Source organism: Stenella coeruleoalba (genome assembly GCF_951394435.1).
Source record: "Stenella coeruleoalba genome assembly, chromosome: X".
In the NCBI taxonomy this organism is placed as follows: Eukaryota; Metazoa; Chordata; class Mammalia; order Artiodactyla; family Delphinidae; genus Stenella; species Stenella coeruleoalba.
The window spans coordinates 76717447-76744425 of NC_137152.1; the positions used below are offsets into that span (position 1 = coordinate 76717447).

At 35.8% G+C, this 26979-nt stretch overlaps 1 long non-coding RNA gene across 3 annotated transcripts in view; it reads right to left on the minus strand.

The window, feature by feature from the left end:
- Window positions 1-271: 271 nt before the first annotated feature.
- The window catches only part of LOC307180738, a 734518-nt gene continuing 707810 nt past the window's right edge, over window positions 272-26979 (minus strand). For all 3 annotated transcript variants that reach the window (XR_013825766.1, XR_013825767.1, XR_013825768.1), the window contains one exon: window positions 272-328. This is a non-coding gene — a long non-coding RNA (uncharacterized lncRNA). The remainder of the gene's footprint in view (window positions 329-26979) is intronic.

Sequence of the window (26979 nt, forward strand, 5' to 3'; positions counted from 1 at the left end):
TTCAATATATCACTCCTCCGGGTCTCTAATTGCAGTTGCCCTCTACAGTGCTGGGCTCGAGTCTGAGTGCCCTCCTGCTTGGTCTAAGGATGATAATACAACACTTGCTAGCCTCCCTGCCTTCAGTTTCTTCCCTTCCCATGATCCCACATGCCACTATGTGATGCTCTTAAATCATGTTACCCTTCTGCTTAAAAACCCTCCATGGATTTCAACCAACTACAGGATTAAGCCCAAATATGTCAGCCTTGCATTCAAGAATCTCTAAATTTACCTTGATCTTTCTTTTCCAGCCTTCTCTTTGGTTTCATGGTGCATGTCTCTATTCCTGCCAAAAAAAAAAAAAAAGGATTTTACTTCTGGTCCTCCTAAACACAGTCCTGCCTTCCTACCTTTGGAACGTGAAAGGTCATTTTACTACTCTACATGTAGCTGACCCCTAGGAATTGACCCAGATTTGGCCCAAATCCCCCTGTAATAGTGCAACCTTCCTTGGAAAATAATCCAAGCAAGATTCTTTCTCTTCTGTAAGTGTTAAACTAGTTATTGCTTATGCATATTAATTGTTTACTAAACTAGGTTCTATTTTCCCTCAGATTATACATTGCCTGAGTGCCAGGGCTGTGCCATGAAAAAAATACTTTGCACATAATAGGTGATTAATTAGTGCTTGCTGATAACATATTTACGGGGTAGTGTAGCTTAGTGGGCAGTAACCATTTAAAGTAAAGTTCTCATGCATCCCAAGGTATTGAATCACCCTTCAGAAACATTTTTATCTCAGAGTAGTAACCTTTTCCTCTCATCACAAGTAACTAATATTCACCAGGCTCCCAGGAGTTAAATACCTAGGAAATGCCTGTCTTCAATTTCTATATGCAATTTTTAATTATTGATATTAGATAATTACAAATAATATTATATACAGAAATAAGCCAAGCAAACATTGTGCTATTATGAAAATGTCCAGTGAAAGAAGCCACGGGGAGCTGAATGAGCTGTTGTTGTATTCCTAAATGTTTTTCTTTGTGAGTTCATTTTACTTTAATTGCATTTCTGAGCAGCATCTAAATTTACAGTGGGAGGTAAAAGTATGGAAGAAAATAGTATAGTGTTATAAGTATTTTTACAGTCATCCTTTATTGGTTATTCACAATAAAAAACACAGCATATTCAGGGTGCATTAATAAAAAATGGAGACTATAAAAAGCTATTAAAATAGAATGTACATTATGTTCACTGAGAACACTATAGGATTGAGGTGCCATTCCCCTCCCCCCCCAATAAGAAGTAAAGCAAACTGTTTAGAACCCAGAGGCTCAAAACCAAACTTCAAGTTGTACTCCCTGTCATCAATATCGCATGATGACCACACACGATCCCACCTGCTTTTACAATGCTAATTCATATGGGCATTTGATAAACGTTTATTTAGTAAGACTTCCTTTATGCTAGGTGTTATGTGGTCAGAGGGGTTCAAAGATTTATCAAAGGTAGCTAGCTCCTTTTCCCAAACAAATAACACTAAGGAATTTCTCTCTACCCCTCAATTAACAACAAAAATACAATAATAATCAGAATTGTGAAGCTCCCGATGGAAACCCAAGAAATTTCCTTATCAAGAAGCCACACCCATGTGGTGAAAGCTTTACACACCTTTTGTACCAACTTCCTTTCAATGGACTTCTCACAGAGACTTCAAAAATTCCTGGTGTTTTAAAAAAATTCATTATGCATTTCTGAAAGCAAATACCTGAACATTTTTTATAGCTTTTGTCCTTACAAAGTATTTCCAAACAGGAAAAGGGCAAGTCTGATTATCTCTCCCAGATGGAAATGATTCAACAGGTGACTTATTCACAGAAACTGACACAGACAGCAGTAACAGTCAGTTCTTTTTCTTGTAACCAAGTACTACACAACATTGCCTTTCTGGAGAGATTCCAAAGGGCTTTATGTCTGGAATTTGACCTTCATGGTCAAGGATGATCCCATTTTAAATTCAAAAGTGAAATCAGGGCTTCCCTGGTGGTGCAGTGGTTGAGAGTCCGCCTGCCGATGCAGGGGACAGAGGTTCGTGCCCCGGTACGGGAAGATCCCACATGCCGCGGACAGGCTGGGCCCGTGAGCCATGGCCGCTGAGCCTGCACGTCCAGAGCCTGTGCTCCACAACGGGAGAGGCCACAACAGTGAGAGGCCCGCATACCGCAAAAAAAAAAAAAAAAAAAAGTGAAATCAAACCAACATAGTTTGCCTTGCCATGTTTGTGCACCTTCACAGCCCTTACCTGATTTATTGAGGAAAGGGAATTTGGAAGCACATGAAAAGTTTACCCAAGGCTTTCTTTGCAATGTAAAGGTACTTTCATGGTTGTTTTAGATTTACTCTTGAAACTCTATAATAGATTAAAAAACTTTCCTAGGTAAAGAGTCCCAGGCTGGACGAGAATTTATTTGAAAAGCCTCAGTGTTTTTCTAGATGATAGGCAGGCTGGGAAAAGGGCACTGCAATGATCAGTCTTTTTATTAGGAACCCTGGGTTAAACTGGGGGTGAGGAGTGGGGTGGGGAATCAACTAGAGGGCTTCCCAGGGCAAAAAAGAGTCCCAGACTTCAGAAAGGCCATTCACCACAGAGGAAGCCTGCGGCTGGGGTCATTATCCTACGCTGAGTGCTGATTGCAAACTTGCTTAAAATGAGAACGTCATTAATGTTTGGATAATCCCCCACTCCCTCAGTGTTAGAGAAATGATCACAATAAGACAAACGTATTGACAAGCATAAAACCCAATAGAGGTGCTGTACTCAGACTATTTGTAACCAAATGAATCACAAACTCTTAGGGTCACCATGGTTTCTGAGTTGTTGCCTAATGGCAAACACACTTTGGGAATTCAAAGACATTACATGTTTAGACACCTTTGTAACTTTTTAAAATTTTTGATTGAATTACAAACTTTCAGAAAAATTTCAAGAATAGTACAAGGAATTCCCGTATACCCATCACCCAGAGTAACAAATTGTCAGCATATGCTACGTTTGCTTTATCCTGCCAGGCACCTTTGGAAACATCATTCCAGGCTTTACTAATTGCCCAAAGCCATAATTTATTGTAACATATTACCTAATTATTAGTGACAGAGCTGATCTATATAGAATGATAATAATGTTGATAACAATAGTAATTTTGCACATCAAATAATTATAAAAACCTGACCCTACAGCTAGTGTTTAAAACATTATTGAATACCTCCCCTTATCAAATGTAACAAGGAGATTCATTTTCCTTCATCTATTTGATCCCCAATGGGTTAGCCCTTCACTTGGGAATTTCATCCATATTCTTAAGGGCTGTACAATCTGAGAACATAAATCTGTAGCAAAAAATGCAGCTGTGGCTGAGGAAAATTTCAGTGTTTTATCCTTAAGGATGATGTTCCTTTTAATCTGAAAAATTGAAACATTCACATTTGGGGTGGGGGGAGTAACTAGTATGTTGTGGGCCTTTTTTTGCTGTCTAATTGCCTATTCCCTGACTAGGCTTATCTGAATGAGCAATCCTTTGAGAGTGGCTCCAATCCACCTACTACCACACCATTTCCTGTGACAATGTAGCTCAGAGTTTGCTACCGAACTGGACAACGCTGCAGAACAGCCAAAGTAATGAGGGTAAAATGAAATAAACTTAACAGTGACTCAACCTGTAAATTCACCACTAAAACTTTGGAATAGTCAAAGAAGTTCCTGCCAGATTGCTTAATGATTCCTGAAAATGTTAGAGGATTCCAGCAGGTGTCAGCTTGGGTGTTGTGTGTGTGTGTGTGTGTGTGTGTGTGTGTGTGTGTGTGTACACTGTACATGTCTTTGAATGGATGTGTATGTATATGTTGAGTATGTCTGTTTCTAACAATATCTCAGCCTCCTTGGATTCTAAACACTACTCTCCCAAAAGCACTTTATTTCTAAGAAATGACACTCTTTGTAAAGTCAGACAATTGATTTTTTTTTAATTTATTTATTTATGTTATTTATTTATTTTTGGCTGCATTGGGTCTTCATTGCTGCGCATGGGCTTTCTCTAGTTGTGGCGAGCGGGGGCTACTCTTCATTGCGGTGCGCAGGCTTCTCATTGCGGTGGCTTCTCTTGTTGCAGAGCACAGGCTCTAGGTGCACAGGCTTCAGTAGTTGTGGTGCACGGGCTTCATTGCTCCGCAGCATGTGGGATCTTCCCGGACCAGGGCTTGAACCCGTGTCCCCTGCATTGGCAGGCGGATTCTTAACCACTGCACCACTAGGGAAGCCCAGACAATTGATTTTTGATTCTTCCATTCTTGATTCTTTGATTCTTCCTTTTTGCTTTGACCAAGTGTTTTGTAACAGGTTGCAAAAGAACCTTCCTTATTTCCAATAGACATTAGGAAAAGATCAAGAACAACAAATGCTCCTGAATACACACGAAGGTCATGGTAGGCCCACAGAATTTTGGCTGTTTTAGTTACTTTCTCTGGATAAGTAAGTTCAAAAATTGTTTCCTGAAGTTTTAGAGAAATAATAGAATCTATGACTAATTTCCTAAACTTTAAGCCAAGACTGTTCAATTTAATTGCTTAGCAGTAATAATTCTCAGTTTTCCATTTTCTGGAAAGTTAAAAGCTTGAGCAAGTTTATACATTATCTTATCTGGTGAGCCTTGACTAATTAATTCAATAAAATGTATTAAAAGGCTGCTATGCTAGGCATAAAGAATACAAAACTAAAAAGGGCATTGTTTTACTAATATTAACAATAGAGGATACTATTTATGGAATGCTTACTAGTGATAGTCAATGTGCTAAATGTTTTATATAAATTTATAAACATTATCTCATGTATCTCTTACAATAATAAAGTAGGTATTGTTACTATCCTCACTTTAAAGATGAGAAGGGTTTAAGGAACTTGCCACATGGAAGATCTGGGATCAGAACCCAGGTCAGTTTGACTGAAAACCTTACACCTTTTTATATTGTGTCGTATAGAAAAAGACATGTTTATACAAAAAATGCCCTGAAGTTTTATGAGTGCTATAATAGAAGTATGTCCAGTAAGGCACGAAAGAAAACATTTAAAAGATGGCTCTTGGGGGTTTAGAGAGACTCGAACTGGAATAGCATTTCTTTGTAGGGAGCCCTTATTGGGATCAAATCTGTAGACATTAGCCAATTGAGCTAATAAGCTGAAACTGGCATCTCAGAAAAAACTGTTCATCATTCGGGTCATCTAAAAGGCAAGCTTCAGAAAGAATACAATAGATTCAAACTCCCAGAGCAGTTCAGGATCTATGGATTAGACTTGTACCCTCTAATATGGTAGCCACTAGCTATTTGTGCCTTGTAAGCATGAGAAATATGGCTAGTTGAAAGGAAAACATTCAGTAAGTGTAAAATATACATAGGATTTCAAAGACTTAGTTCAAAAAAAAAGAATGCAAAATGTTTCATTATTAATATTGATTTATGTTAAAATATTCTGTATATAGAGGATAAATAAAATATATTCAAATGAATTTAAACATTTTCTTTTATTTAATGTAGTTACTAGAGAAGTTAAAATTATATATGTGTAATTGCATTTGTGGCTTATATTATGTTTCTCTTGAACAATGCTGGATTAGAGTTTCTTTTCTTGACCTCTAAGGCCAAGGGCAGTTTAGATTTGTATCCCTAATATTAATACAGAAAGTAAACAAATTATAGACATGCTTTTGCAGTATTCACTAGCTACTCTGTTCAGTAGCTAGTGAATCATCATACTTTAATCATCACTATACAAAATATAAACTCCTTTAGTGTAGGTATTGGGTCTTATTGATCATCACAGATGCTTAACCTAATACCCTACATATAGTATCACTCAGTAAATGTTGAGTAGATGATTTAGCGCATTAAAAGACTAGCTAAAGTCCTGAGTCTGATTTTTTCCAACGAACATTGTTAAAAAATGATTTCTGAAAAATGTTGCCCTCTTTAAAGTAATCATCATAAAAACCTCTACATTTACTATAATAAACAATACTTCTGTTCAAATCAATTTTGAATCTCCTTTTCTGGACATGCTCTCTCAATCTGTAGAACATTATCATGGGTATTCTCAATAGTGGCAAAACTCTGAACTTAAAGGTTAGATTAAAAGAGTAACAAAGCTCCTAAAGATCAATTCCTCTTCATAAAGTTGAACATCTTTCCCCAGAATGAGAATCATTTCTCTTATGTCAAAGTTTTTTCTGATTTTTTTCTTATCTGTAATCGTTTATTTTGACAGGGAAGACTGAACCAAAAAGGAGTTGATCAGGTCAGCTCTCTGCTTTGAGGTACCCATATGGCTATTCAGCAAATACTCATCTTTTTGTCCTTCTTGCTCTAAACATCAATTACAGTTGAAAAATTAACAATTAGTATGACACTGACACTGAATAGTCAGAAGTTGCTCTAAATCAAATGACTATACCAGCACATGACTTAATATCAGCCCCACTCAGTACCACTAAAATACACAAAAAAAATAGTGTTTTCCACACTTAACATTATAAAAAGCTTTGTCCTTATAAATGAGCATCTCTGATTTAAAAAAAAAGATATCTAAATTGGAGCTCATTGGAAGGTTTTTTGTGAAGCTATAGCACTTCTTCCTTTTTTCCCTTATTAGGATCAATAGCAAAATATTATATTTTATGGTTCTCTTGAAAATAATTTCTGAAGAACTGTTCTGGCATGCTTCCACCCATCTTTAAGAAATGTGATTCTTAGTTTGAACTGGGTAAAAACTCTGATTTTTAGCAGGTAGTTGAAGAGGGAGATTTTATCCACAAATCCTGTAATATTAATCAGCTTGGGCCACCATAACAAGATGCCAGAGAATGGGTAGCTTCAACAACAGAGATTTATTTTCTCACAGTTTTGGAAGCTGTAAGTTCAAGATCAAGGTGCCAATGGGTTTGGTTTCTGGTGAGGCCTCTCTTGTTGGCTTGCAGATGGCTGCCTTCCTACTGTATTTTCACATGCCCTTTCTTTTGTGCACATGAGGAAAGCGAGAAAAGAACAATCAAGAGCTTGAGCGAGGGCAAGCCAGGGAGCTCTGTTGTCACTTCCTCTTCTTATAAGGACACCAATCCTATCAGATTATGACCACATTTAGCTTTAATTATCTCCTTAAAGGCCCTATTTCCAAATACAGGGGCGTTTAAGGGGTTAATGGCTTCAACATATAAATTTTAAGGGGACACAATTCTGTTTATAACATCCTGGATTGGAGTATCATTACTGCTGTAATATGTGCTTTCTGGTGTTATGCTAAAATACTGGCATACTGCTTTCCTCACTGCAATATTCCTCTTTCAATAGCCATCCAAGTAATTCACCTATATTAAATGATTTAAATTTTTGGTATGAAATGTTTTTTGTTTTGTTTTGTAAGAAATACTTTTGTATTAAAGTATAAACATTGTGTAACATCTTCTCAAAAGCATAAGCTTTTAACAGACATTTGATATAAATAACTCATAAAAGTCTCATGATAATTTAATAGAAATATGTAGAGACTGTTATAAATGCTATCATGATATGAGTTTTAACAAAACTCCACTGGAACCAGGTTACAAAACTAAAATGTGTCAAAATAGCATGTCTCCATGATGTAAAGAAAACAAACAAAAAAACAATAAAATACTAAGTGTTGAATTTAATTATACTTTCAGCTGGGGTTTCTGAAAATGTAAATTAAAGAGCTTAAAAAAAATGCCATCTGTGCTCTTCCATTTTCAAAGCAGAATTGCTGATCATTTGGAAAAAAGGGTTTTAATTGTCATTAAGTTTGCTTTTGCCATCATTATCACATTTATTTATTGAGTGTTCTAATGCTCATGGCACTATGTTAGATACTTTACAGGACATTGCCTATGACCCAAAAATAATGTACCATGGCATAATCAACCCAATGTTTTTGTCCATTTTAACAATCCAATTGGATCAAAGCACATTCAGACTGATGGATTGCTGTACAAGCAATCATTAAGATAGTCTAAACTACCTAATTGACTGTGCCACAGCCAATTGAGTAACTCTGTATAGAGTTGGACATAGAGAAAGCACAACCCCTGATCTTGAGGCAATTACTTTCTAAATCACTAAAACATTATTATTATAATACCAAATCAAACTGATGAAACATAATGGCACTCAATATTTCTGGCTCCAGTTAAATGCTCTGTAAATGCAAATAAAGTATAGTAATATCTTATAAAGAAAGTCCAGAAGTGGCCAAGTATTGAAGACCTGAACCATGATAAGTTACTTTAGAAGTCTGAACAACAATAGCAAGAATCCTACAAATATGCATATAGAATAATTTTGAGCTAAGTCATTCAACAGATATATATTGAGTACTTACAATGTACCAGGTACTACACAAGGGATAAAAGATCCTCACTTAGGAACTGTGAGACCTTAGATAAGTCAACTGACTTCTCAATTCCTTCTTCATTGTATGTAAAATAAACATAATAATTTCAATACCTCACCTCATTGCATTACTGGGAGGATCACATGAGGTAATATATGTGAAGGGTAAATAATGCTTTTCTGACTAGCTATCAATCCAACAGTCAGTAAATCAATCAGTAAAATGGTACAAATCTCAACTCCCAGAAACAATTGTTGTTAAGATTTTGGTGTATTTCCAGTATTTTAATCTTTTATATTTATGGATTTGTGACCCATTTAAAATATTCTAGATCATATATCTTTAAGAGCATTTTTCCTCACCCTTAAAAACTTTAAAAATATCATGTTTATAACTTGAAAATATGGATCTACCATATTTACTTAACCAAACTCTTGTTTTCAAATATTTAATAGTTTTAATTTAATTTTTTGTGCAATTTAAATGTTCTGAATATCTCTGTATATAAATCATTGTCCACATCTCTAATATATTTCCTTAGGACATATTCATGGAAGTAGAATGTTTGGTTAAGTGGCACAAACCCTTCTGAAGTTCTTGACACATATTTTTATTTGATTCTCTAGAAACTATCAACTTACACTCCCCACTACTATCCTCAGTACCACTGAACACTAATATAAGAGACAAAAAAATCCAATATGCTGGGCAAGAAAATGACACTTTACTGTTTTAATTTGTATTTTTTTAACTGCTAGTGACATGGAATGTGTTTACCCCTGTTTATTAGCCATTTGTACTCCTTGCCTACTTTTCCTACAGGAGTATTACAGGGTTTTTTCCCTCTTAAACTGTATGCCCCCTGTCTATGTTATAGATATTAGCCCTTCATCTGCCTCATTTATGTTCCTAATTTGTCCTCAGTTTGAGTTGATTCATGGTGTTTTCAATGTTCAGAAACTTGCAATATTTTATATAGTTCACTCTATCAATCATTCTGTACCTTTTTTAATGACTTAGATGCTAAAAAGTTTCTATCCATTCTAAACTGACGTATATTTAACTAATTTTTAAAATGTTATCTCTTTGGAATTTCTTTTGATGTAATATATGGTAGAAGTGAAAATCTTACTGGATATATTTTGGCCAATTATATGGACAAATTTCCACTCTCAACTAACCTTTACCATTGGTTTACGATGCTTCCATTATCATATATTAAATTCTTGTCTATTCTATTATTACAGGGCAATTTATTGTATTCCATTTATCTTACTATAGATTGTAGCATTACTGTGCTATGATTTTAATTATATTTTAAGAAAGAGTTATATTTTGTGTTAAGTACCTTTTTTTATAACTTATTTTTCAAAATCCGTTTAGGTATTCTTCAAGATTGACTTTAGAACAATTTCAGGGATTGTATTAATTCTATACATCCTATAAACTGATTTGTTTATTGTATTGATGGTCCCACCCAAGAACCTGGCATATTTCTTTTTTGCAAAAAAATTTAAATGTATCTGTTACAAATTATCATATTTTTCACTTATTTACTGTACTTGGGCTATTCCGAGGCATATTATATTATTGTAAATATGAGATTATCCCCACTAGAGTTACTATTGTTGGTATATAGAAAAGACATTGATTTTTGTAAATATATCTTGTAATGGGCCATTTTCAATTTTACACTTTATTTTCATGGGTTTCTTGATGTATAATTATACTTTCTACAAATAACGCTACTTTTCTCCTTTCAACCAATTAAATTTCTTATCCTTGACATGATTCTCTTTTTAAGCAAACAAAAGACTCTCCTCACAAAAACCATTTTTAGTTCCATGAGCGCATACTTCCCCGGATCCTTTAACTTCTCCACCTAAAAACTTAGTTCTGCTTTTTTCCTCAAAATAAAGCTTCACCATCAGATATCACTCACCTTTCCCCAGCCTTTTCCTGGCCCTATAACTGTATATTCTGAGCACTCAATTCAGTTACCTTTCCAATAGTAACTCCAATATCTCAGTACTTGAGCCTAGGAAATCTGTAAGGAATTCACCAAACTACTTTAGGTATAAAAACCTCCTCTCCTCACACTGTGCAACCTAACATGTAGGGGAAGAGGTAAACTGTGTGTGTATGGTGTGTGTGTGTGTGTGTGTATGTGTTGGGAGAACACAGGTTGGGAGATTCAGGGAATGAATAAATGATGTTTTGTCCTTCTATCTCTCTTAGTAACTCATTTTTCTCAGTTTCTCAAATTTTATACCAACTCCTATTTCCTATAGCCCCACAAATCAACTCCTCTCATGCGCCTGTACAGGACAGTGCTCTGCACAAAACGATCACCAAATGCTACCTAAAAAGCTTCCAAGACTGCAGCTTCCATAAGGTCGTAAATCTCCTTTCTTATATTTACCACTGAATACACAATCTTTAGCAAAATCCCTGGTACATACTAAATATCATTTATTCAATATTTATTAGACAAATTAAATCCTCCCACACCTCCTACAGCTGCTATTTGGTAATTATTAATGATGGCATAGATTATTTTCTGACCCCACAATCCTGAAATCTACCTAGGAAGTAATGCTGAAGCAACCGATACAGTCAATAATGCAGTCACTCGATTTATTCATTCGTTCAATGTATACTTACTGAGCATGTATTACGTGGGCAACACTGTGCTAGTATGCTAAGCACCAAGGATACAGCATTAAACATGAGAGACACGGTGCCTGCTCTTATGGAGTTTTTATTACAGTGGAGGAAAGAAACAAAAACAAGAAAACGTTGTTACAATGCATAATTAAAATAGAAAGTTGTGAAAGTAATAAAGAAGGCTAAAATGGGGAGTAAGCGGGGAAAGCTAGTTGAAATTGGTGGTAATGGAAGCCATGTGAAGATTTAGGATAGAAGATTTTGGGCGGATGATAGTGCACAGCAAGAGTAGTTAGCACAAATGATCTAAGCCAGGCAAAAGCTTTGATAGGTTTCAGAAACAGAAAGAAGGCTCCTGTGACCAAACATAGCAAATGAGGGGGATCATGGTGAATAAGGTCAAAGAGGTAGGCAGGGGCCATATTCCGGAGGGTCTTTCTAGGCCACATTAAAGACCACGCAATCTATTATAAGTTCAATGTGTAGCCACTGAAGAGTTTTAAAGCAGAGATGTGGTGTGATTTCATTCAAATTTTTAAAAAATAATTCTCTGGCTTCTCTGCATAGAGTAAAACATAGGTTTATAAAAAGTTGAAACAGAACAACCAGTTGGATGGCTGTTAGAATAGTCCAGGTAAGAGATTCTTGGTCTGAACTGGTGTGGGGAAGTATAAATGTAGATAACTGTATGGATTTAAAATATATTCTGAAAGAAGACTAAATCATACTTAGTGAATAATTAGATATAAGTATGAGGGGAATGGGGCAATCAAGAACAATCAAGCTGCCCTGTACAGCTGGGTACCATGGATTTACTGGGCGGGGAGATGAGCTTAAATGGGAAAAATAAGGTCTATTTTGGATATAGTAGATTTAAGATATTTTCAAGACATGCAAGTGGAAATGGCAAGTAGGCACTGGCGCAAGGAAGAGATATGGGTAGGAGATATACATCTGGTGCAGCATTTAAATAATAAATAAAAATCAATAAGACCAATTTATGGGGGAATATGGATTTTAAAAGTACCTAGGGGGCTTCCCTGGTGGCACAGTGGTTGAGAGTCCACCTGCCGATGCAGGGGACACGGGTTCGTGCCCCGGTCCGGGAGGATCCCACATGCCGTGGAGCGGCTAGGCCCGTGAGCCACAGCCGCTAAGCCTGTGCGTCCAGAGCCTGTGCTCCGCAACGGGAGAGGCCACAACAGTGAGAAGCCCGCGTACCGCAAGAAAAAAAAAAAAAAGTACCAAGGAACATGCCCTAAGTTATTCTAATATTTAGAGGTTGTTTAGAGGAGTAAAATCCAGTAAAAAAGACTGAATATAAGATCCAGGGTATGATCAATTGCAAACAGTGACTTCGATAAAGTGTAGGAAAAGATTGCTGGAAGTGAATGGAGATCAAGGAATTGAGCTGCCAACCCAGTGAATGATTTGGAAAGGTATTTAAATCACTAGGAATGGTAGAAACTTTAGGTATGAGGAGAAAGAAAGTGAGCAGGTTTCTACAGGTATGCATGAATCAGAGAGTTTGACAAGGATGGCAGTAGGTGACCAGAAGAAGGATTAGTAGGTGACAGTGTTACAGCATGGAAGTAGAAGATACAGAGAGTATTAAACAGGACAAAGGAGGAACAATGATCTATAAAGAACAATGGGGATCAAGGAATATACTTACTCCATGTCCTGTACCTAAGGTTTATGTGGTATAAGAACAGTTACTTTGAATGTGAGAAAACTGAAAAGAGCCTGGTTTTAGTTACGACAAAGAAGTGAAGAAAACAAACTGAGAAAAGAGGAATTTGTTGCACATAGAGAAGGAATATCAGTTTTCATTGCTGTATAACAAAGCATCCCAAAATTTAATAGCTTAATAAAACAACTATTTTACATATTAATGATTCCATAGGATGGGCTCAGTTAGGCAATTCTTCTGATGCTATCAATTGCAGTCATTCATGTGACTGCTGTTGCTTATTGACTCAACTGAGGATGAATTATTCCACATGGCCCCAGTCACTTGTCTGGTAGTTGATATGAGCTATAAAATGGACCATGTGATCTCTTATCCTCAAAGAGACCATCCCAGGCTTTATTGTTTTTTTTTTTTAACATCTTTATTGGAGTATAATTGCTTTACAATGCTGTGTTAGTTTCTGCTTTATAACAAAGTGAATCAGTTATACATATACATATGTTCCCATATTTCTTCCCTCTTGCATCTCCCTCCCTACCACCCTCCCTATCTCACCCCTCTAGGTGGTCACAAACCACCAAGCTGATCTCCCTGTGCTATGCGGCTGCTTCTCACTAGCTATCTATTTTACATTTGGTAGTGTATATTATGTCCATGCCACTCTCTCACTTTGTCACAGCTTACCCTTCCCCCTCCCCATATCCTTAAGTCCATTCTCTAGTAGGTCTGTGTCTTTATTCCTGTCTTACCCCTAGGTTCTTCATGACATTTTTTTTTCTTAAATTCCATATATATGTGTTAGCATACGGTATTTGTTTTTCTCTTTCTGACTTACGTCACTCTGTATGACAGACTCTAGGTCCATCCATCTCACTAAAAATAACTCAATTTCATTTCTTTTTATGGCTGAGTAATATTTCCAGGCTTTATTAACACGAAAGTCTCAGGGCAACACTATAGTGAGAGCAAAAGTTTATAGGCTTAAGCTTAGATCACCAAAAATCACTTCCACCACATTTTATGGATCAAAGCAAGTCAAAAGTTCAGCCCAGATTCATAGAGAAATGGGTATGGAGTCTATTTCTTGATGGGAGGAGCAGCAGAGTCAAATTTCAAAAGTACATACATATGGGATAGATAAATTATAGCAGCCAATTTTGGAAACAATCTATGATAGTATACTTTCTGGCCAAAATAGTTCACCTGCATTTCTGTATCAGTTTAGTAATGTTGCATTCTAACCAGATAGAATAAAAATAAAGAGAGAGAGAAATATGTACCATGCTAACACTAGTCAAATGAAAGATGGAATAGCTATATTAATTTTACACAAAGCAGACTTCAGACCTAAGAAAATCAGCAAGAATAAATAGGGGTTTTACATAATGATAAAGGGGTAGATTCTCCAAGAAGACTTAACAATCCTGGATGTGTATGTACCTAACTACAGAGCATCAGAATATGTGAGGTAAAAACTGATAGAACTGCAAGGGAAAATATACAAATATACTATTAGAGTTGGAGACTTCAACACACTTCTATTAGTAATTGACCAATTCAGCAGGCAGAAAATCAGTTAGGATATAGTTGAACTGAAAGCATCATCAATCCACTGTACCTAATTGACATTTATAGAATATTTTGTCCAATGACACATTCTTCTCAAGCTCACTTGTAATATTCACCAAGAGAGACCACCTTCTGGGCCATAAAACACACACCTTAATAATTAAAAGGATAGACATCACACAAAGTATGCTCTCAGGCCACAGTGGAATTAAACTAGAAATCAACAACAGAAAGACACCTGAAAAATCCCCAAATATTTGGATATTAAATAATACACTTCTAAATGACACATGGGTCAAAGAAGAAATCTCAAGAGAATATTAAAAATCTTTTGAACTAAATGAAAATGGAAACACAGCTTATCAAAATATGTGGGATACAGTGAAATCAGGGCTTAGAGGGAAATTTATAGCATTAAATATATATGTGTATATTAGGAAAAAAGATCTGAAATCAATGATCTAATATCCACCTTATAAACTAGAGAAAGAAAAGCAAAATAAATTTAAAGCAAGAAGAAAACAAATAAAAGTGACAAAAGAAATGAATGAAATTGAAAAGAGGAAAACAATAGAGAAAAGTCAACAAAACCAAAAGTTAGTTCTCTGACAAGATCAATAAAATAATTGATCTGATTTTAGCCTGGCTAGAGGCTATTTTATTATCACCAAGAAAATGAGTGATTGCACTAGTTACTAATATCAGAAATGAATAGGGACCATCACTACTGATTGCATAGACATTAAGGAATATTATGTCCATACATTTGATAACTTAGATGAAATGGTCCAATTTCAGTCAAAATTGGAAAGACAGTGGAAGACACTGTCTCAATCCATTTGGGCTGCTATAACAAACTGCCATAGACTGGGTGGCTTATAAACAGCAGAAATTTGTTTCTCACAGTTTTGGGGCTGGGAAGTCCAAGATTGAGGTGCTGACAGATTTGGTGTCTAGTAAGGACCCACTTCATGGTTCACAGATGAATGGCTGTCTTCTCACTGCATCCTCACATGGCAGAAGGGGCAAGGGAGTTTTCTGGGTTCTCTTTGTAAGGTCACTAGTCCCATTTATCAGGGCTTTGTCCTCATGAACTAGTCACCTCCCAAAGACACTGCCTCTAAACAACAATACATTGGGGAATAAGTTTCAACATCTTAGTTTTGAGGGGACACAAACATTCAGTCATTAGCAGACATAATCTACCAAAACTCAGAAGGAAAAACTGGCTAATCTGTTTTGCCCATATCTATTAAAGAAATTCAATCAATAATTAATAACCTTTCAACAGAAAGCACTAAGCCCAGATAGTTTTGTTAATGACTTCTACCAAATAGTTAAGGGGAAAAAAAGATATCAATTCTGTACACCTCTTCCAAAAACTAGAAGCACAGTGAAGAGTCCCTGATTCATTCTATGAGGTCTGGCTAATACTGAAAAACATGTTATAAGAAAGGAAAACAACAGACCAATCTCTCTCATAAACACAGATGCAAAACTGAACAAAATATTAGTAAATCCAATCCAACAATGCATAAAAAGAATTATACACCATGACCAAATGGTATTTATTCCAAGTGTACAAGGCTGATTCAACACTTAAATTTCAATTACTATTATTTAATCCATCATATTACCATACTATAGAAGAAAAAATCATCTGATCCTATCACTAGATGAAAAAAAGCATTTGACAAAACCCAACACTTATTCATGATAAATACTCTCAGCAGATTAGAAATAGAGAGGAACTTCCTCAAAGTGATTTTTTTAAATCTACAAAAAAACTACAATTAACATTGTATTAGTGGTGGAAAACTAAATGCTTTCTCATTAAGATCAGGAACAAGACAGGGAAGTGCCCTCTCACCACACCTATTTTCCATTGTTCTGGAACTCCTAGCTAGTGCAACAAGACAAGAAAAGGAAATGAAAGATATACAGAGAGAGAAGGAAGAAATAAAACTGTGTTTGCAGATGACATGATTCTATAGAAAATCCCAAAGAATCAACAAGAAAAATCTTCGAGAATTAATAATTATAGCAAGGTTGCAGAATACATGACTGATATACAAAAGTCAGTGGCTGTCCTAAATACTAGCAATGAACAATTGAAATTTGAAATTAAAAGCACAATACCATTCCATTAACATTCAAAAAATGATTTAGGAATAAATCTAACAAAATATATTCAAGATGTATGTGATGAAAACTATAAATCCCATTTACAGAAATCATAGAAGACTTAAATAAATGGAGAAATATTCCATGTTCATGGACAGGAAGAGTCAATATTATTAAAATGTTAATTCTTCCCAATATTCAATGTCAAATTAAACAAAAGCTCAGTCATTAATTTTGTGGATACTGACAAACTGGTTATTAAGTTTATATGCAAATCACAAAATGCAGATAGCTAACACAATACTGAACAAGAACAAAGTCAGAAAACTGATACTATCCAATTTCAAGACTTATTATAAAGCCACAATTATCAAGAGAGTGTGGTATTGGTGAAAGAATAGACAAATAGATCAATGGAACAAAACAGAAAGCCCAGAAACAGACTCACACAAATATAGATAACTAATCTTTAACAAAAGAACAAATACAATTCAATGGAGAAAGATGGTCTTTTCAATAAATGATGCTGGAATAACAACACTCACATGCAAAAAATGAATCTAGACACAGACCTCTTACCAAAAAACTAACTCAAAATGAAGTGTAAACCTAAATATAAAAATGCAAAACTATAAAAATCCTAGGAGATAATTGTGATATTATGATTTATGATAAGGAATATATATTTGGCCTTCATCTCTGTTTCTGGCATAGAACTCTTAAAACTTTTAGAATTTCCTAAATAATGAGAGTGCTAAAGGTGTCTTTTTTATGTTAATGAGGCGACTTGGACCCCACCTAGGGATGGGGGCTGGTTGCTTGCCACCCTCTTCTACCAACCTCTGGGGAGAGGACAGTGGCTGGAGGATGAATTAGTCTCCAATAGCCAGTGATTTAATTAACCATGCCTACATAAGGAAACCTCCATAAAAACCCAAAAGGAAAGGTTTTGAAGAGCTTCTGGGTTGATGAACACATGGAGGTGCTGGGACAGTGGAATGCCTGGAGAGGACATGGAAGCTCCTTGCCCCTTCCCACATAACTTGCCCTATGCATCTCTACCATCTGGCTGTTCCTGAGTTATATCCTTTTGTAATAAACTGGTGATCTAGTAAGTTAAACGTTTCTGAGTTCTGTGAACTGCTCTAGCAAATCAATCAAACCTGAGGAAGAAGTCCTGGGAACTTCTGATGCACAGCCAATTGGACGGAAGCACAGGTGATAACCTGGACTTGCAATTGACATCTGAAGGGCAGTGGGTAGGGGGACAGTCTTGTAGGACTGAACCCTTAGTGTCAGAATTGAGTTGAATTGTATTGGGTTGGCCAAAAAATTTGTTTGGGTTTTTTTCTGTAAGATGTTATAGAGAAACCCAAACGAACCTTTTGCCAACCCAATAGTACATCCAGATGGTGCTGGAGAATTGCTTGGTGGTGTGGGGGAAACCCCTATTCATTTGGTTTGGCTATGGCTTTTTAGATTAAAAAAAGTATGATTCATCAAAGAAAAAACTGATAAGTGGACTTCATTAAAATTAAAAACATGTGTTCTGCAAAAGACACCATTAAGATAATGATAAAAACACAGACTGGGAAAAAAATATTTGCAAAATACATATCTGATAAAGGACTTATATCCTAAATATGCAAAGAACACTTAAAACTCAATGATAAGAAAAAAATAACCCACTTAAAAAGTGGACGAGCGCTTCCCTGGTGGCGCAGTGGTTGAGAGTCCGCCTGCCGATGCAGGGAACACGGGTTCATGCCCCGGTCTGGCAAGATCCCACATGCTGTGGAGCAGCTAGGCCCGTGAGCCATGGCCGCTGAGACTGTGCGTCTGGAGCCTGTGCTCCGCAATGGGAGAGGCCACAACAGTGAGAGGCCCGCGTACCGCAAAAAAAAAAAAAAAAAAAGTGGACAAAAGATTTGAATAGGTATTTCTCCAAATATGATGGCAAATAAACATATGAAAAGATGCTCAACATAATATGACATTAGGAAATTGTATATTAAAATGATGAGATGCCACTACACACCCATTAGAATGGCTAAAATCATAAAAAACTGACAATACCAAATGCTGACAAGGCTGTGGGGCAATAGGAACTCCCATTCATTGCTGGTGGGAATGCACAAAGATACAGCCACTTTGGAAGATAATTTGGCTGTTTCCTACAAGATTAAATATAGTCTTACCAAATGATCCAGTAATGACACTCCTAGTTATTTAGCCAAATGAGTTGAAAATGTATGGTCACACAAAAGCCTACACATGAATACTTATAGCAATTTCACTTATAATTGCCAAAAACTGGAAGCAACTGAGATGTCTTCCAAAAGGTGAATGGACAAATCATGATATAATAAATTATATACACACATGCGCAAACACACACAATACATATTATACAGATAATATACTTAATAGTGAAATATAGAACACTTTTCTTCTACAGTCATGAAGGAACAAAGTAAGGATGCCTACTCTCAGCACTCTGAACATTTACTGGAGGTTCTAGTCATTGCAGTGATGTAAGAAAAAGTATAAATTTAAAAATATAGGAAAGGAAGAATTAAATTTGTCCCTATTTCCAATGGTTTCATTGTTTATGTCAGAAACCCTAAGGCATATACAAAATAAGTGAATTTGGCAAGGATACAGAATATGTGGTTAATATATACAAAAATTAATTGTATTTTATGTACAAAGAGACACAACTGGAAAATAAAATAATTCCATTTAAAATTGCAAAGGAATAAATTAGACATAAGTTATGCAGGACCTGTATACTGAAAGCTACAAAACACTGTTGAGAGAAATTAAAGACCTAAATAAACAGAGATATTCTACATATATGAATTGTAAGACACAATATTGTTGAGATTTCAATTCTCCCCAAACCAATCTATAGAGTCAACACAATCTCAATCAAAATCCCAGCAGGCTTCTATAGAAACTGACAAGCTGATGCTAAAATTTATGTGAAAAGGTAAATAACCTAGAATAGCAAAAATGACATTTTTAAACTAGGAATAAGAGGGAAGTCTTACAGTATCTGATTTCAACACTTACGCTAAAGCCACAGTAAATCAAGACAATGTGGCATTGGTAAAAGTAGAAATACAGATCCACATAATACAGAATCCAGAGCACAATACAGAATCCAGAAATTGATTAATAAATATATGGTCAATTAATTTTCAATAAAGGTGCCAAACTAATTCAACAGAGAAGGGAAAGTGTTTTCAACAAATAATGCTAGGAAAAATGGATATTTAAATGAAAAGTAATGGCCATAGACCTTCACCTTATACAATATACCACCATTAACATGTGGATCAGATATGTAAAAATAAAAGTTAAATCTATAAAACCTCTAGAATGACAGTGTATAATATAGCAGCCAGCCATATATCTCAATTTATATTTAATATTAAAAATAAAATTAAATTAAAAATTCAGCTCTTCAGTCTCACTAGCCATATCTCAAGTGCTCGATAGCCAAGATTGGCTAGTGGCTCCTATCTTGGACAGTGCAGATATTGAATATTTCCATCATTCAGAAAGTTCTATTGAACAGTTTTGCTCTAGAGGAAAACAAAGGAGAAAACCTCTGTGACATTAGGTTAGACAGACTTCTTAGATAAAAACCAAAAACACAAATGGTAAAATAAAGAACTGAAAAATTCTACTCTTTAAAAATTTTTAAATGTTGGTCTTCAAAACATACCAAGAAAGACTAGATACAAAATGGGAGAAAATGTTTTCATTACGTCTTTCTGACAAATGACTTATATCCAGAATATAAAAATGACTCTTACAATTAAATAATCATAAAGGCAAAAACAATAAAAACATGAACAAAAATATTTAAACAAGCACTTCACAAAAGAAAATATATAAATAGCCAGTAAGCACATGAAGAGATGCATGACATCAGGGAAATGTAGATTAAGAGAACAAGATACCACTATAAACCCTTTAGAAGACTAATTCTAAAAGAAGAGAAAGAAAATACCACGTATTAGCAAGGATGTGGATTTAATGGAACTACTGTAAACTCCATGTGGGAATGTAAAATAGTACAGCCACTTTAGAAAACTGGTCAGCAATTACTTTTAAAAAATTGAACATACACCCACCATATGATCTACCCATTCCATGAATGATATTTATCCCAGAGAAATCAAAATATGTGTCCACAAAAACACTTGTACATGAATGTCCATAGCAGCTTTTTTCAGAGTGCCTAAAACTGGAAACAATCCAAATATCTATAAGTAGATGGATAATCAATGGTAGTACTTACTCATCAATAAAAATAATGAATAACTGGAACATGTAACAAGCATAAATCTCAAAAAAATTATGATGGTTGAAAAGAAGTCAGACACAAAAGAATGCATAGGTATGATTCTATTAATATAAAACTCTAGAAGATGCAAACAAATCTATAATGACTGAAGGCAGATCAGTGTTGCCTGGGTAGGGGTGGAATGCAAAGTGGTATGAGGAGTCTTTTGAGGTGTTGATTGTGGTGATGGTTTCACAGAGATAAACATCTGTCAAAATTCATCAAATTATACATTTTAAATAGATGCATCTGATTGCACATAAGCCACCCCACTAACAAACAAAGATACTGAAACTTAGAAGCAGCATATTTTCCAAACGGAATTTGATTTGGGGTCCAAAGCTAATCCACTGGGAAAACCTGAGTAGAATATGCTTTGAGGCTCACTGGGTACCTATTTTCCAACAAATGGTTCTCTTGCAGGCCTGCATCAGATTCCTAGCATATCTATCCAAGGAGTCCCAAAAAATTAATGAGTAAAATCACATCTAAAATTCTCATCACTAATCAGAGTCACTGTGTTAGCTTATTGTGCCATGACAAATCCCTTGTGGAAACTGGCAGAATATAAATTATCAACAGGCAAATGGCTTAAGCCATTGTGCCTCTGCAAGACTCCTTCTGAAATTCAAATATATTACTTGAAAAAGTGACATTAATATGATTTTGTTACCTTGTAATTCTTATAGCATGATCCTAAGGACACATCACAGGTACATTTCAAAAGCAGGCTGAACAGATATGAGAATCTCTGTAAGTATGAAGACTCATTAGGAAAGACTGCTCAATAGTTTAAAGGCACTGGGAAAAGGTAAACAGATAAGAACTGGAGGGACACCAAAGTTAAATAAAATCATTTGCTTGATTGCTAAAATTCTTGATTTAGGAAGTATCAAGGAATCTTATGTAAGATTTTACTATGAGAAAAACATCTTCACTCATTTGAGATCTCAAGATCCTTGGTGAAAAATAAATTTCCTTATTCTAATCTGCAATTCTTTCCTGCTACCATCCTTTCCCTCCTTGTTTTGTAGATTAATTACTGAGTATTTAATTTCTCATTTGATATTCACAAAAGATAGTACCATTTTTCTTGTTTCAGAGGTAAGAAAGCTAGAGCACCAAGAGATTTACACAGCTTTTAAGGGGCAAAACCAGGATTCAAATCTAGGTCTGGATGGTTCTACATACCTGATACTCATCATAAAATTATTTAAACGGAGAGGTTGTATCTCTATTTTTTCATACCTACCCCGATCTTTAGCCTCTTGCAATCTGCTGTTTGCCCTCAACATTTCACCGAACCTGTTTTCTAAAGTAACTAAGGACTGATAACCAAATCTAATGGCCTCTTATCCATCCTTTAAGGTCCAGCTCAAGTGTCACCTCATTCCCAATGTCTTTTGTGGTATTCCTACCACTTTCTTCTCCAAGCTAGAAATAATATTTCCTTCCTCTACTTCCCTGTACCCATTGCTACAACGTTGATCAGATTTTTCACTCATGTGCTTATGCCTTTATTTACATACTCACTCACATATTCACCATTCATTTATTGAGCATGTGTCATTCATTGTGCTGAATAAGGAGAATATAGAGATGATTAAGGCATAATCTCTTTTCTCTTAAAGAACATAGTCTAGTCAGGAAAAAAATATTGGTAAACAATAATTATAATTCAGTATGATGAGCTGTATAAAAGTGGCACATGTTAGACACTCAAAAAATATTTGTGGGCTGAGTGCATTAGTCTTCTATTTTCAAAAGAACTGGGGGAAAGCACATATTTGAGGCTGAGGTATTCAGATAGGCATGCTAATTCCTACCATTCTGTGGGTCCTGAAAGACTATGAGTAGATTATTTTTAGCCAAATATTATATAATAATTACCTTAAAACTCTTTGGGGGCAGGTATAGACACACAATTGGAAAGCTTAGATTTAGGCTGTGAACATATAACTTAGAACATTCCATATATCCACCGTCTCCTCCAAATCTGCATAAAAATCCACTGCCCTCACACATAAAAGCAAATCTTTTCTTCTAGTTGGAGTACACATAGATACAGGCATTAATAAAATATTTATATGGAAATCTTATTAGATTTGAGAGAAGTACAATCTTAATGTCATGAATTCTGAAGACAGCTCTGAATCAATCAAAATAATATAGGCTTTTGAGTATAGCCATTTTGCGGGATGAAACATTTAATGATGATACACACCTTGGCTGATTTTGTGTACAGAGTATATACTAGTAAACATCTCATCTATGCCCCATTTGTCATTTTCTATACTCATAAACCTTGAGAAAATTTAAGATCTGTTTGCTATTTAATAACATCTAAAATTTTCCCCAATATTAAACCTGTAGTCTGGATTCCCAGGCCCTGACTTCTGAAACTTAAGTGCTTAGATATTTGGAGTTATATGGATACAGTGAAAAATTGAATGCAGCTTCTTGAAAGATCTATCAAAACAGGAGTCATCTGGAAATAAACAGTTATGGCTTGGCAGATAGGTACAGCATCAACTTTTGCCTCTTTAATCTTGGCATGAAATAATACACCTATAGTGATGAACCACCAAATGTACTTCTCTTGCTCTCTTTAAAAGTAGTATTTTTGTTGAAAACATCACAAAACAAATGTTTATAAGATAATTATGCATTCATCAAATGCCCATATGTTCATTAAATATCTGCCTCTGTGGAGTAAAAACATGTGTCGTTCTCATGGATAACTGCCCATTTTAAACTTCACTTGACAGATTCCAAAGTGTTTCATGCTTAGCAGGCGAAAAAAGGACAGCAAGCTACATAGGCATAGAATGGACTTATCCCTTCAGTTTAAATAGCTTTAAACTTTCCTCTTTGAAGAACCAAAGATTTGAGCAAGAGAAAAAAGTGACAGATACTATAGCATCATAAGTTCAATTTTCATGCATTGATGTTCTTCTCCCCAAAGATTTTATTCTAGGAATATTTTTCTGTCCAAATTGGAACAAACATTCCATTAAGACAAACCACAGTCTTATAGAAATGGTCTTTACTAGTTGACTAATTGGACCAAAAATGTTTAGCTCATGTATGAAAGAGTTTCACTTTGCTTCACTTGAATTTCACCATAAACAAAAACAAAACTAAAAGACTGAGATCTGGACGGTAGCTTAAATAGTTCACTTATTTTAATACATGAATTTTTAAAAAGGGAACATTCCTTGCAGTGACAATACAGTTGAATCTAACTGAGTAAAGCAAGAATATGAAAATAAATGTGTGACTGTATGTGTACAACCATTTTTTTTTTTGCATTTTTGAATCTGAATGTCCCAAAAGGCATGGCTAACTAATGATACTATCAATCTCATTTCACCCATCTCATTTGACACTATGTATTAAACATCCTTTGAAATTCATCTCCCTCTCCTTTGTGGGTCTCTTTCTCCTTCCAAATTCATTCCACATTCAAGGACAGCCATATACAGCTGTTTGCCTCCCACATATAATTACCACCATCCATGAGGCTATGCTGACAGAGCCAAGAAAATCAGAGGGCCTTGCACTTATTTAGTTAAATTAATGACATCCCTACTGTCAATCAAGGCAATTCAGGCAGGGGCAACATGTTGAGATTTTCCAAAGCCAACAAATAAGTGTGCAACCTGTTAGCTCTATAAACAAGGCTGGGCAGAGTTCATAAGTTGAATGGCACTGGCAATGATTACTGTAATCACAAGGCAATCCTCAGCATTGGTCATAGAAACGAACCATCACTGTCACTGCATCCAGTGTCTCTGGCCATCATCTAGTGAGGGGTTCCATTTGCTGTAGTTGCTAAAGCACAGAGCTCATCAAGTCCAAGAAGCTGAGTCACTAACTTTCATTTTCTCTATATTTTTAAACCACACACTCCCAAGGCTTCCTGACTGGTGACTGAGTTAGATTAGACACCTACTTGTTGGGTATCTTCTCTAACACTAAGTATCTTATAAGTTCTTGAGAGCTTATTATTCAAAGGGTACTGATTGTAAGAGTTTTCAACTGTTTTCTATTGACCAGAGTCAGGCACTCATTTCAGAAAGAGCTTGCTGGCAGGTTCTTATTTTAATGCAGCATCATTTAAAGGTGCCAAACATGTTCCTCTATCAGAGCAGTAAAGCCAAATGAATTTTATTCACTGATTCATCGCTTAGCAGCCAGTCCCCACTCCACAAAAAAAAATGCATTCCTATCATCACACAAGTGTAATGTCAAAGGGAAAGGATGTATATTGTAGTGATTAATGACATGACTTTGAATTTAGTCCTAGTGCCTTCGTTATGTAATTTTGGGCAGCTATCTAACATTCTGAGGGTCATATTTGTCACCTTTAAAATGGGTACAATGGTGTTAACCTCATAGATATTTTGTGGGAATTAAATGATATGCAGTATTGTATCTGGCATGTATTAAATACTCAAAAAATGCCAGCTAGTAGTGTGGTGGTAGTGATCTATATATTATTTGACATTCCTCCCACCAAGACACGGAAAACAAATCCTCCTTCCCTGAATATGAGTGAGCAAATACAGCTTCTTCTTGATGTGCTCACTCTCTCCCTCTCTGTCAATGCACATGTAAGTGTTCCAGTTCATGGACCCATCAAAAATTCTGACCTACAGCCAGGAGCAACTGGCAGACATGTGAGTGAGCTTTCAGATGATTCTAGCCTTCAGCCTTCAAATCTCCCCAGGCTGATATCAAGCAAAACAGAGATGAGTTCTTCTCACCAAGGCCTGCCCAAATCACAGATTCATGAGCAAAATAATTATTGCCATTGCTGCTGTTTTAGGCCACAAAGTTTGGGGGTGGTTTGTTATATAGCAACAGAGATAGCAACAGAGAGGTGGTACATCATTGAAACAACATGGGGACTAGTCACCAAAATCTGACAGAAATGTCACTTCCATTGCAGGCTAAGACATGAAGTACCATCACCACGACAGCAAATGTTTGTCCAGAAATGTGTAGTTTATAAAGCAGTCTCTTAACTGTCATCTCAATTGATGCCTATAACAACTCTAAAAGACAGGTAGGACCGCTAACCCTTTTTATAGAATAGACAATCGAGGTTCAGAGAAGTTAGCTAATTTGTACACAATCACTCAACTAATAAGAGATAGAGTCAAATTTGGACTCTACATATTGATCTTTTTCCTTCCCTAGGACTACTTGGTCTCATATTTGGTGGTCACTTATGTGGGCCTCCCTTACTTTCATTCCTCAAACATTTATTGACACTCTGGAGTCTGTTTGATATACAGAAAAAGGTCTTTTCCATCATATAGCTAATAATCTAATAAGACAGGGGGCTAAAAACATGTGACACTATATGAAAGCCACAGTTAGCAAAAAATGGCAATGACACAACACCTACAGGGAATATCACTCTTGACAAATCCCTCAACAACTAGCAATAATAGCATAATTATATGGTTAAGATGTCTGTCAGGCACAGGCAGAGTTGCTTAGAGCAGATTATAGGCTAAAGGATGAGATGCTAGAAAAAGTTTTCATTACTTCCATCGCTGGGCAATGGGAACAGTGTGAAATGGGCCATTCTGACCTCTACAATGGGAAATAAATGACCACATGTGTCAACAAACTGACATTTTTAAGGTTGGGAGTGGTAAATAAAATAATAATTTGAGAAGCTACAGGGAATGGAAAAGACAGAGGACAAAGACCAGAAACTTTTCCAAATCCTATTAGTATTCTGAACACATATATAGCCTTTTAATATTTTTGAAATATGAAGTACTGTTTTTTTTTTCTTTGCCTCCCTCTCCTCCCAGTTTTTCAAACTTGGGCAATTTTGATCCAATGAGAAAACAACAGTTAATAAAAGTAGCTAACATTTGTTGAACACAAACTGTGGACTAGGCATTTCCTTAAGAACTTTGCATGCATTATTTAACCCACATAACAATATTCTGATGTAGGTACTACTGTCTTCCTTTTACAGCTGAGGGAACTGGGGTATGAAGAAGTTGAAAATGTTGCCCAATATCTAACTGTCCTTGGTACTTAGTGGAGGTGGGACTGGAGCCCAGCAATCTGTCTCTAAAGGGCATCCTCTTAATCTCTACCCTGTAC